This window comes from Triticum aestivum, chromosome 7A, assembly GCF_018294505.1.
Source record: "Triticum aestivum cultivar Chinese Spring chromosome 7A, IWGSC CS RefSeq v2.1, whole genome shotgun sequence".
NCBI classification, from domain to species: Eukaryota; Viridiplantae; Streptophyta; class Magnoliopsida; order Poales; family Poaceae; genus Triticum; species Triticum aestivum.
The window spans coordinates 653,320,196-653,333,864 of NC_057812.1; positions in this window are offsets into that span (position 1 = coordinate 653,320,196).

A 13,669-nucleotide genomic window follows, 5' to 3' on the forward strand; every position below is an offset into this window, starting at 1 on the left:
GACAGAAATAAATAGGTTCTATCAGCAATAAGAAGGTTCGAGAGTACTCAACTCTCGCAATTTATTAGTCATACAACAATTTTTTCTGTTTAGGATTCTAACTTTCACAAGCTAAAAAACATGTAATAACATGCTTATCTGCAAGACCCTAGATTCTTAGGTTTCTTAAGCCTCTCCATGGCATGAAAGAATCCCACAAATCACAATCAACAAGAACAATAATGTAAGGAATAAATGGGAGGGACATTTTGGCTCTGGGGTGCATATGCTCCCTAATGAACAATAAATTCAAAATAAATAGTAAATAAAATTTTAAAATTCTGATTTTTTTGTAGATGTTGTTGTTAGTGTAATAAGTGTGCTTGATAATTTTTATGCGAAACGGGATGACACTGCTTCGTCAGTGAAAAAAACAAAAATAAGAGTAACATTTGGAGGTAACATTTGCCATTCGACTTGTTGTTCTTTTTGCACATATCAAAATACTTAATCTTTCCTCCTAAAATTTTGTAGGTAGCATTTTAGTGTGACAATCAATACATCTATTTATTCTTTCAATTTTTTTGGACGTCTGCAAAATATATTTTTGATGGCCAGGCACATATGCTTCCAAGAGCCGAATTGGATTTCCTGGAATAAATAGGTTATTTTTAGCAAGCCACCAACTTCGCAACATATGAGGAATTGAAGTCAATTCAGTACATCGAAATCCCCAACCTAGACCAAGACCAATTAAGATCAAGGTTTTCTTGCTCATTAGGCAGGTGTATTTATTCCCCACAAGTGATAGCTAAGTGCTTTAGCAGTAGCGTTTTCATGTCCAGCGCTAAAGAGCGCTACTACTATATTTTCTCATATGTTTTTTTGCTGCGTATTTGCGATGTTTTTGGACAGGTTTTATACAATATTCTAATCATATCATAAACATGTAATATGCTCATCATATCACACACATAATAGTCTCATCATATCATCCAACACAAATCATGTTGTCACATCATAATCATGATATAGCTATACAAGTGACATGACATGTCTCATCGTACATAATGTAGTACTTCTTGAGGCGTCGGTTCATATCCCTATCTCGCACTAGTGTGAACCTAAACTAACTACTGGTTGTCACTCGGAAACCGGAAACCGGTACACCTGGGCCTGACACTCCGGCCACTCGTCGTATACTCCTGGTGTAGCACTTCTTTGCCATCGATGATCTATGCGCCTCCATCGTCACATGAGTCGATGATATGCAACATATATAGTTGAGCAATAGAAAGAGACATACTTGGCAAAAATAAAAGCAACATATCATAAGCATAAATAACAAAGTTCATCGTACCCAAAATGCATGCCCTAACTAGAGTGATCTTCGCTAGTTGAGGAGGACGGTTTAATTACATCACAAATAAAGTTTTGTCGTGCATAACTCAAAATTTCGTCATACAGAAAGTATGGACTAAACGGACACACTATCATATATCGACAATCACTCCAACATGTCGTGCCATCCATCCAAGTCAGGGAGATAGTCCCCGAGCTTAGTGAAAGGCTTCAGGTCGAGACACTGAGCGACTACGTGTGTTCGGACGTCTTCCCGCGACATTTGCACTTCCTCGTAGAACATCCCTGTTTTGTAGAGGACCTCCTTTATGATGATTTGGGCAAGTTCACGCTGGATGTGATAGAACTCAGCTCGAAGTCGATGATCCGGGATATCTCCTAGGTTCTTTGCCCATTGCAGAATATGGGCATCGCCGGATTTAAGTGACATGCGAAGGTGCTGCTGATCCTGTCTGTACTTCAGCATGTGGTGTATGACATAGAATCCATCACTAATAGTATCACTCGGTTGCCGGATGGAGAAGAAGTCGATGTTATGGCCGAAGGCGGGCCCGTGGTTCTTTGTCTTCTTGGTCTTGATCTCTCCACCCCGTACGCCGTAGAAAAATATAGCACTGTCGCAAATAGACTTGATGTGGGTGTAATCCTTTTTGTTCATGTTCTTCGACGAGTCCAAGTAAAGAGCGTGGGAGTATCTGGGGTAAAGGATGATGAGGACGTCGCGCCCGTGGCTGCGCAAAATAAGTACACCTCAAATTAGTCTCCACCGTGCAAATGAATGATTGAAATCGAAGGAAGGATATCCGCGCGGATGACTTACATGGGATGATAATGCACGAGAATCGTCTCCTTATCCTTATTGGCAACCATGAATTCGACGATGTAGTCCCTCGCGTATTCACGGTGCACTGGGAAGACTGCCAAGAAACCCTCATGCATGAAGTACGAGTCAGCGACACAGATATAAGGTATCTGCTCAATCCCGATGATGTAGTTCATGTACAAGGCAAAAAGGCGGACAAACGTAAAATCCAACTTCTTCAAGTGAAACATGTCAAAGATTTAATCGAATTGAAGGAAGAACTTCTCTACGGGGAATGTGTCAACGTACGACCTTTGCCGTGGCACGTTAACCACGTAGAGTGGGTATCCTGCATTTTCCGAGGTGATTAGGCTTTTCTCTCTCTGCAGCACATCGTCATGAAGTCTCCTTAGATCGCTGTATGTGGCATCTACCGCTGCCTTAGGTAGGATTGGTTCACCGGGGATATGGTATTTCACCGCACCCTTGATAGGTATACGGTCTTGAACCCGGGGCTACGGAGGCGGCTGGATCATAGGAGCACCTGTGTTGTCTTTCCTCGCTCCCTTCCTATGCTTATATGGTGCTGGAAGGTCGTCTATAATACGTTCAGCCTCCGGAGTCGGCAATTCAGGCAACGACTCATGACGCTCAAACCCTGAGTACTCATCCTGCTGAGCCATCAATCCTCCATCATCATAGGCTCCAGTATTGAGATACTGTAGAGTGTCATCATCATCCTCATCCACATCTTTGGCGATGTCATCAGCAACTAATGGAGCCTGTTCCTCACCATGTCCGCTATCACCCGACATAACATGCGACACTAATTGGGTAGGTGGGATGTTGATGTTCATACCTTGCTGAGGTTGTGTGGTCGCGGGTGTGCTCCCGGCCGCCTCCAGATGAAGCAGACTCTTTAGCCACAACAGGACCCACCCCTTGCAATTGCCAAGCCGCCGCGGGGTCTCGTCCTCATCCCTCCTAGTATCAGAGGAGCCAAATTCTCGTGGCCCGGTTTAACACTAGCCATGGAAACCTTGAAGACGTCAGGGGGTTCGGCCGGCTGTGGAACAATTGTTCCTTCGGCTTCATTATCGCCGCCTTCCCCACATCCACCTTCTGGTCGCTAATGGTGTACAATATGGTGCACGAGGCTACGTTGGCCTGCAAAGATATGTCTACAAAGTGAGACATCCGAAAGGCAACGAAAACGGGAGATTATATATTTATTGAAGAGGGCCGGTGTGACAGGTACCGTTAGGGCGTCGAGCTTAGCCAAAGATGAAAGCACCGCCGAGCATGTCCAAGACGGAGGACGGGCTGCTATGAGTAGGTGCGGGAGCCGGTGCAGGGGCTAGTGCGGGAGCTGGTGCGGGCTGCTATGAGCATCTTTATTTGGATTTTTCCTGCTCCAACTGACGATAGCCGGAACCAAGACACCACATATAGCTGCCATCTCCCGTTTTGCGGCAGCTACCGCTGCTTTGATTGTCTCACCTGATTTCTTCTCAACCACAATCTCAACCTTCTTTTCGATGTTTTCTTCAGTTAACCTCCGTCTTTCCTTTCTCTCCTCCGTGGTCTCACGGTAGTACTTCTTCCACATGGCGCCGTCCCCGACGCCGTGCACACGTCCATACGACGACCGAGTGTCCACCGGGAGTCGTTTCAATATGTTCAAGGCCCAGTTGAAAGGGGTGTCCCATTTGGGCCTCGCCAATGCCTTAGATGGCGAGTCACTTTCGGCCGCAATCTTGTGCTGCTCTCTCTGCAAAAGGAACAAGGATCGTTTACAAATATGACGAAACGTGCAGTCAAATTGATTAGAAACTAAAATTACCAGCAGTCTCATGAACTCCATCGTGGCCGGGCCTGTCTCGAAAACCTTCTTGACTGGGTCCCAATGGTACTGGGCCGTGAGGACGTCACGCTCCTGCGGGACGGTGAACTCCTCCAAGGGGTCTGGGATGCCCAGACTTTCGCGTTCCACGTCCTCCTTGGCCCATATGGACCTCTTCCCCGTGTAACCACGACTTCCGAGGTGGTGGCACCCCATGTTTCTCTCTTGAAGCCCCTTCATGTACTCCGTCTTTTCTTTGACAACTTCGGCAACGCAAGCCGCCTTGAATATTTCGAACCGCTTTCCGTAATTGTCGGATTATCCTTTACAATCTCGGAGTAGGGCCCCTTTTTGTCGGTGATCCTTGCTTTCACCCTTACTTTCCAGGAGGACAACACGCCGCTAAACTTGCGCATGGTGCGTCTGTTTATCTTCTTCGTTGTTGGGTCTTTATCTGAATTTTTATATTTGCTTTTATCCCGGCCCGGGAACAAGAACACCTGGTGCAGCTTCCACTGGTGTGCGTCGGTCCTAAACAAACAGTTTTAACCCCTTTCCGCGATGGCATTTGGAACCGTCACCAAGAGACTGTGTGCGATAGCGTGTCCTTCGCACATGACCCAGAAATCATCGAGGATAGGCCCTCCTGGGACCCAGGCTAGGGCCGTGTGCAATCGGGTAAGGCATCGAAACCCAATCATTTCCATAGGTATGTACATTCCACACGGTAATCCGAGAAAATCATTTCCGTAGGTATGTACATCCTACACGGTGAATCCTAGAAAAATATTTCCGTTCGTATGTATATCAAACATAGTCAATCCAAGGAATACGTTTCCGTTCTTATGTACATCCCACACATTCAATCAAGGGAAGATGTTTCTGTTCAGACGTACATTCCACATAGTTTTATGTGTAGGCTCGTTTGTGAAAAGTGTAACTATCACACACGGTTTGTCATGGTTAACTGTTTGTTTTTATCAACTATATCACACGCGATTTGATGAAGAAAACTGTGTGGCATTGGGCTATCCATTGCAAGCGCTTTTTCTGCTAGAACCGTTTGCAATGGTCCATGACACATTTAGCAGGTTTATTAGTTACAATTAATAATTCCAGTATCACGCAAATTCACATTTCATATCGAATAGCTGTTTGCCAATTTCATATTAGGCACATAAATATATTATAACATCACAGTACGGTAGCTACACACTACTAGGGAAAACCTTATACACAGAATCTTAGCAGCAGCGAGGCACAAAAAGAGGTGCTACTGCTAATTAGCAGTAGCGAGATTAGATAAACCACGCTAATGATGTAAATTTAGCAGTAGCGCATGATGTCTAAACTGCGTTGCTACAAAAATCGACCGGCAGTACACACCAACCTAAGTTTACCAGCAGCGCGGCGTCACGAAGTGCGCTGCTGCTAATGCAATAGTAGTAGCACGCTTTTTTGTCACGTCGCTGCTGCTAATTTTGAAATTGTCCACACGGTTGGCCCGTTTAGCAGTAGCGCGTGTGAGGAAAGCGCGCTGCTGCTATGCTCTTAGCAGTAGCGCGTTTTTCCTCTCGCGCTACTGCTAAGACGCAGCCCCACCACCTTTTTCCACCAGTCCTCCCCTCCCCCATCTCCTCTCCTCCATTTCCCCTACTTCCCACATCCTCCCTCTCTCACTCTTCTTCTTCCTCAATACTTCTCCCCCCATTACTCTCCCTCTTCTACCTACCTTTCTCTCTCTTCATTACTCCTAGCTAACTACACCACCTCCATTAATGCATCTTTTTTCTCTTTTTCCTTCCCCCTCCACTAGTTGAAGTTGTCTCCTCCCAAATTAGCTAGCTAGGTAGATGTCGCATTTAGTTAAGTGACCTATTTGCCCCCTAACTAGATCTATCTTTGTCAAGAAGAGCTTTGTGCACTTTTGATCTCCCTACATCATCATCTCCACCGTGTGCTCGATCTCGAGATAGAGGTGATTAAAATTTCATGCTTTTGCAAAATGGAAACATGTGTATGTGTGTGTGATATGATAATTGGGCAATATGATGGAAATTGTGTGTGTGGCATGTGTTGACACCAAATTGAGCTTTTGAGTTGCCTATGTTTTGCCAAAATGTCGATTTATTTCCCTTTGGGCGAATTTCGGGCAAACTCTAGATCTATATATGTCATATTTTTAGGGAAGGTCATGCCGAATTTTTGTATGACTTTGATGCATGCACGCATTTTTATAATCAATTTGTTTGTTATTACCATGCAGACATTCATGATGGTCAGTGGAACGATCGTGGACAAGTGGTTGCGGTTGGCGGTGCAGGACATGAAAGAAAATAACCGGACAGAGGTTTTATGTCCATGTCGAAAATGCAAAGGAATGGTTTGACTCGACCCCTATGACGATGGTCGTGTCGAAGCGCACCTACTCATGAATGGTTTCATGGATGGCTATACTCAGTGGATAATTGAAGATGAGGATGAGGATGTTGAGGACGCCGACGGGGCAGGCGATGACGACACGGGGCAAGACGAAGAGATGATCGATAATGGTGGCGGGGAAGAGGCCGGACATGGCGGCAGAGAAGGGGCCGGACATGGCGGCGGAGAGAAGGGACCGGACATGGCAGAGTAGAAGGGGCCGGACATGGCGGCGGAGAGAACGTGGACTCCACGCAACAGAGTTCGTCGTACTAAGTTCAATCGTGCGGGACCCTCATGTTCAAGCACCGCTTTGCAAGGAGACGAGTACTGAGGGAGCTGCTTCTAGAGAGGAGGCTAAGCTAGAGCAACTGGTGGTAGACTCGAACACTCCACTGTATGATGGTTGCAATCCTGAGGTGACCCTCTTGAGTTTCACACTCCAACTCCTAAAGATGAAGGCTAAAAACAAATGGACCAACACTAGCCTCGATGAGCATCTCAAGCACCTAAAGGATGTTCTTCCCGCGGGGAATCTATGTCCTACTAGTGTTGATGAGGCCAAGAAGATCGTGTGCCCTCTTGATCTGCCGCATGTTAGATACCATGCATGCATCAACGATTGCATAATTTATCGGAAGGAGCACACGGAAAAAACAAGTTGTCCGGTGTGAAATGCTTCTCGATACAAGAAGGCCGGGAAGAAATGTCCCAAGAAAGTTGTATGGTACTTACCGATCACTCCCTGTCTCCAGTAATATTTTGTAGATCCCAAGAACCTAACATATCTCGGGCACACACCAGAACAAGGAACTGTGGCAGGACCTTGAACAGAAAGGAGAGGAACACATACGGGACAACAGCAGCAGTAGCACTGGACTTGGGGACGGTGTCCTCGCCAGCCATGTCGTCGAGGAGGTTGTAAACGTCGGGGAAGAAGTCGTCGTCGGGGAAGTAGTTGATGACCCACAATTATAGGGGATCAATTGTAGCTCTTTTCAATAAGTAAGAGTGTCGAACCCAACGAGGAGCAGAAGGAAATGACAAGTAATATTCAGTAAGGTAGTGTCTGCAAGTGCTGAAATTGTGAGCTGCGAGTAGTTTGGTAGCAAGATAATCTGTAATGAGAAAGTAACGATAATTGTAACAAGTATGCAGCAAGGTAGCCCAATCCTTTTGAGGCAAAGGACAGGCCAAAATGGTCTCTTATGATAAGCAAAGCGTTCTTGAGGGTGCACGGGAATTTCATCTAGTCACTTTCATCATGTTGGTTTGATTTGTGTTCGCTACTTTGATAATTTGATATGTGGGTGGACCGGTGCTTAGGTACTGTTATTACTTGAACAAGCCTCCTACTTATGATTAACCCTCTTGCAAGCATCCGCAACTATAAGAAAAGTATTAAGAATAAATTCTAACCATATCATTAAACTCTAGGATCCAATCGGTCCTTTACGGAGTAGTGCATAAACTGGGGTTTAAGTTTCTGTCACTCTCGCAACCCACAATCTATTTACTACTCCACAATGCATTCCCTTAGGCCCAAATATGGTGAAGTGTCATGTAGTCGACATTCACATGGCACCACTAAGGGAATCACAACATACATACTATCAAAATATCCAACACATATCAAATTCACATGATTACTTGCAACATGATTTATCCCGTGACCTCAAGAACAAAGGTAACTACTCACAATTGCTACCTCTTGAGCACTGGGTTGGTTTTCCCTTGAAGAGGAAAGGGTGATGCAGCAAAGTAGCGTAAGTATTTCCCTCGGTTTTTGAGAACCAAGGTATCAATCCAATAGGAGACTACACGCAAGTCACTCGTACCTACACAAACAAATAAGAACCTCGCAACCAATGCGACAAAGGGGTTGTTAATCCCTTCACGATCACTTACGAGAGTGAGATCTGAAATAGCTAGATGACGGAAGATGAATATAATAGAGAATAGACCCGGGGGCCATAGGTTTTACTAGTGGGTTCTCTCAAGATAGCATAAGTATTACGGTGGGTGAACAAATTACTGTCGAGAAATTGATAGGAAAGTGCATAATTATGAGAATATCTAGGCATGATCATGTATATAGGCATCACGTCCGCAACAAGTAGACCGAAACGATTATGCATCTACTACTATGACTTCACACATCGACCGCTATCCAGCATGCATCTAGAGTATTAAGTTCATAAGAACAGAGTAACGCATTAGGCAAGATGACATGATGTAGAGGGATAAACTCAAGAAATATGATATAAACCACATCCTTTTATCCTCGATGGCAACAATACAATACGTGCCTTGCTGCCCCTGCTGTCACTGGGAAAGGACACCGCAAGATTGAACCCAAAGCTAAGCACTTCTCTCATTGCAAGAAAGATCAATCTAGTAGGCCAAACCAAACTGATAATTCCAAGAGACTTGCAAAGATAACAAATCATACATAAAAGATTTCAGAGAAGAATCAAATATTGTTCATAGATAATCTTGATCATAAACCCACAATTCATCGGATCTTGACAAACACACCGCAAAAAGAGTTACATCGAATAGATCTCCAAGAAGATTGAGGAGAACTTTGTCTTGAGATCCAAATAGAGAGAAGAAGCCATCTAGCTAATAACTAAGGACTCGAAGGTCTGAAGTAAACTACTCACACATCATCGGAGAGGATATGGTGTTGATGTAGAAGCCCTCTGTGATTGATTCCCCCTCTGGAGGAGCTCCGGAAAGGCCCCAAGATGGGATCTCTTGGGTACAGAAGGTTGCGGCAGTGGAAATAGGGTTTAGTGGTGCTCCTGGATGCTTTCGGGATATATGGACATATATAGGAGGAAGAAGTAGGTCGGTGGAGCCATGAGGGGCCCACGAGGGTGGGGCGTGCCCAAGGGGGCAGGCGCGCCACCCTGCCTCATGGCCTCCTTGTTGGTTTCTTGACGTCCATTCCAAGTCCTCTGGATCACGTTTGTTCCAAAAATAACTCTCCCGAAGGTTTCATTCCATTTGGATTCTATTTGATATTCCTTTTCTGCGAAACACTGAAATAGGCAAAAAAACAACAATTTGCACTGGGCCTTGGGTTAATAGGTTAGTCCCAAAAATAATATAAAAGTGTATAAATAAGCCCATTAACATCCAAAACATATAATATAATAGCATGGAACGATAAAAAAATATAGATACGTTGGAGACATATCAAGCATCTCCAAGCTTAATTCCTGCTCGTTCTCGAGTAGGTAAATGATAAAAACAGAATTTTTTTTGTGCAATGCTACCTAGCATATTTATCAATTTAATTTCTTTATCGTGGCATGAATGTTCATATCCGAAGGATTCAAGACAAAAGTTTAATATTGACATAAAAATAGTAATACTTCAAGCATACTAACAAAGCAATCATGTTTTCTCAAAATAACATGGCCAAAGAAAGTTATCCATACAAATCATATAGTCTGGCTATGCTCTATCTTCATCACACAAAGTATTTAATCATGCACAACCCCGATGACAAACCAAGCAATTGTTTCATACTTTTGGTGTTCTCAAACTTTTTCAATCTTCATGCAATACATGAGCGTGAGCCATGGACATAGCACTATAGGTAGAATAGAATGGTGGTTGTGGAGAAGACAAAAAGGAGAAGATAGTCTCACATCAACTAGGCGTATCAACGAGCTATGGAGATGCCCATCAATATATATCAATGTGAGTGCATAGGGATTGCCATGCAACGGATGCACTAGAGCTATAAGTGTATGGAAGATCAAAAAGAAACTAAGTGGGTGTGCATCCAACTCGCTTGCTCACGAAGACCTAGGGCATTTTGAGGAAGCCCATCATTGGAATATACGAGCCAAGTTCTATAATGTAAGATTCCCACTAGTATATGAAGGTGAGAACATAGGAGACTCTCTATCATGAAGATCATGGTGCTACTTTGAAGCACAAATGTGGAAATAGGATACTAACATTGTACCTTCTATCTTTTTCTCTTATATATTTTCTTTTTTTATTTAGGCCTTCTTTTTTATGGCCTCTTTTCTTTTTTTTTCTTTTCGTCCGGAGTCTCATCTCGACTTGTGGGGGAATCATAGTCTCCATCATCCTTTCCTCACTTGGGACAATGCTCTAATAATGATGATCATCACACTTTGATTTACTTACAACTCAATACTTAGAACAAAATATGACTCTATGTGAATGCCTCTGGCGGTGTACCGGGATATGCGATGAATCATGAGTGGCATGTATGAAAGAATTATGAATGGTGGCTTTGCCACAAATACGATGCCAACTACATGATCATGCAGAGCAATATGACAATGATGAAGCATGTCATAATAATGGAACGGTGGAAAGTTGCATGGCAATATATCTCGGAATGGCTATGGAAATGCCATAATAGGTAGGTATGGTGGCTGTTTTGAGGAATGTATATGGTGGGTTTAAGGTACCGGTGAAATTTGCGCGGTACTAGAGTGGCTAGCAATGGTGGAAGGGTGAGAGTGCGTATAATCCATGGACTCAACATTAGTCATAAAGAACTCACATACTTATTGCAAAAATTTATTAGTTATCAAAACAAAGTACTAGGCGCATGCTCCCAGGGGGATAGATTGGTAGGAAAAGACCATCGCTCGTCCCCGACCGCCACTCATAAGGAAGACAATCAATAAATAAATCATGCCCCGACTTCATCACATAACGGTTCACCAAACGTGCATGCTACAGGAATCGCAAACTTCAACACAAGTATTTCTAAAATTCATAACTACTCAACTAGCATGACTCTAATATCACCATCTCCATATCTCAAAAGAATCATCAAGTATCAAACTTCTCATAGTATTCAATGCACTTTTTATGATAGTTTTTATTATACCCATCTTGGATGACTATCATATTAGGACTAATTTTATAACCAAAGCAAATTACCATGCTGTTCTAAAGTACTCTCAAAATAATATAAGTGAACCATAAGACATCAATAATTTCTATAAAATAAAACCACCACTTTGCTCTAAAAGATATAAGTGAATCACTAGAGCAAAATTATCTAGCTCAAAAGATATAAGTGAAGCACATAGAGTATTCTAATAAATTCCAATTCAAGTGTGTCTCTCTCAAAAGGTGTGTACAGCAAGGATGACTATGGTAAACTAAAAATCAAAGACTCAAATCATACAAAACGCTCCAAGCAAAACACATATCATGTGGTGAATAAAAATATAGCCTCAAGTAAAGTTACCGATAGAAAAAGACGAAAGAGGGGTTGCCTTCTGGGGCATCCCCAAGCTTAGGCTTTTGGTTGTACTTAAATTTTACCTTGGAATTCCTTGGGAATCCCCAATCTTAGGCTCTTTCCACTTCTTATTCCATAATCCATAAAATCTTTACCCAAAACTTGAAAACTTCACAACACAAACCTTAAACAAAAAATCTCATGAGCTACGTTAGTATAAGAAAACAAACCAACACTTAAGGTAATGCAATGAACTCATTATTTATTTATTTTGGTGTTAATCTTACTGTATTCCAACTTATCTATGGTTTATAACCTCCAATACTAGCCATAGATTCATCAAAATAAGCAAACAACACGTGAAAAACAGAATCTGACAAAAACAGAACAGTCTGTAGTAATCTGTAGGTTTCGTATACTTCTTTAACCCCAAAAATTCTAAAATAAATTTCTGGAAGTGAGGAATTTATCTATTAATCATCTTCCAAAATAATCAACCTAATCTCACTCTCCAGAAAAAAATGGCAGCAAATCTTGTGAGCGCTAAAGTTTCTGTTTTTTACAGCAAGATCGTAAAGACTTTCCCCAAGTCTTCCCAAAGGTTCTACTTGGTACAAACACTAATTAAAAGTATAAAACCACATATAAACAGAGGCTAGATGAATTATTTATTACTAAACAGAACCAAAAAGCAAGGAACAAAAACAAAATTGGGTTGCCTCCCAACAAGCGCTATCGTTTAACGCCCCTAGCTAGGCATAAAAACAAGAATAGATCTAAGTATTGTCATATTAGGTATGCAATCCATAAGTGGCTCTCATAATAGATTTATAAGGTAATTTAATTTTCTTTCTAGGAAAGTGTTCCATGCCTTTCCTTAATGGAAATTGGAATCTAATATTTCCTTCTTTCATATCAATAATTGCACCAATCGTTCTAAGGAAAGGTCTACCAAGAATAATGGGACATGTAGGATTGCAATCAATATCAAGAACAATGAAATCTACAGGCATCTAATTCCTATTTGCAACAATAAGAACATCAGTAATTCTTCCCATAGGTTTCTTAATAGTGGAATCCGCGAGGTGCAAATTTAAAGAACAATCATCAAATTCACGGAAACCTAACACATCACACAAAGTTTTTGGAATCTTTGAAACTCTAGCACCCAAATCACATAAAGCATAGCATTCATGATCTTTAATTTTAATTTTAATAGTGGGTTCCCACTCATCATAAACTTTTCTAGGGATAGAAACTTCCAATTCAAGCTTTTCTTCATAAGATTGCATTAAAGCATCAACGATATGTTTGGTAAAAGCCTTATTTTGACTATACGCATGCGGAGAATTTAGCACGGATTGTAATAAGGAAATACAATCTATTAAAGAACAATTATCATAATTAAATTCCTTGAAATCCAAAATATTGGGTTCATTGCTATGTAAAGTTTTGACCTCTCCAATCTCACTTTTACCAATTTTTGCATCAAGATCTAAAAACTCTGAATCATTGGGACGCCTTTTAACTAAAGTTGACTCATCTACAGTCCCATCATTATCAAGATTCATATTAAAAAAAAATATTTAACAGGAGACACATCAATCACTTTTAGATCTTCATCCTTATTATCATCAAAACTAGAAGAACACGCTTTAATAAAGCAATCTTTTTTAGCACGCATCCTAGCGGTTCTTTCTTTGCACTCATCAATGGAAATTCTCATGGCATTGAGAGACTCATTGATATCATGCTTAGGTGGAATAGATCTATGTTTCAAAGAATCAACATCAAGAGAAATTATATCCACGTTCCTAGCCAACTCATCAATCTCAGACAATTTTTCTTCAATCAAAGCATTGAAACTCTTTTGTGAACTAATAAATTCTTTAATACTAGATTCAAAATCAGAGGGCATCTTATTATTATTTCCATAATAATTGTTGTAGGAATTACCATAATTATTAGATGAATTACTAGGATACGGCCTAGGATTAAAGTTTCCTCTATA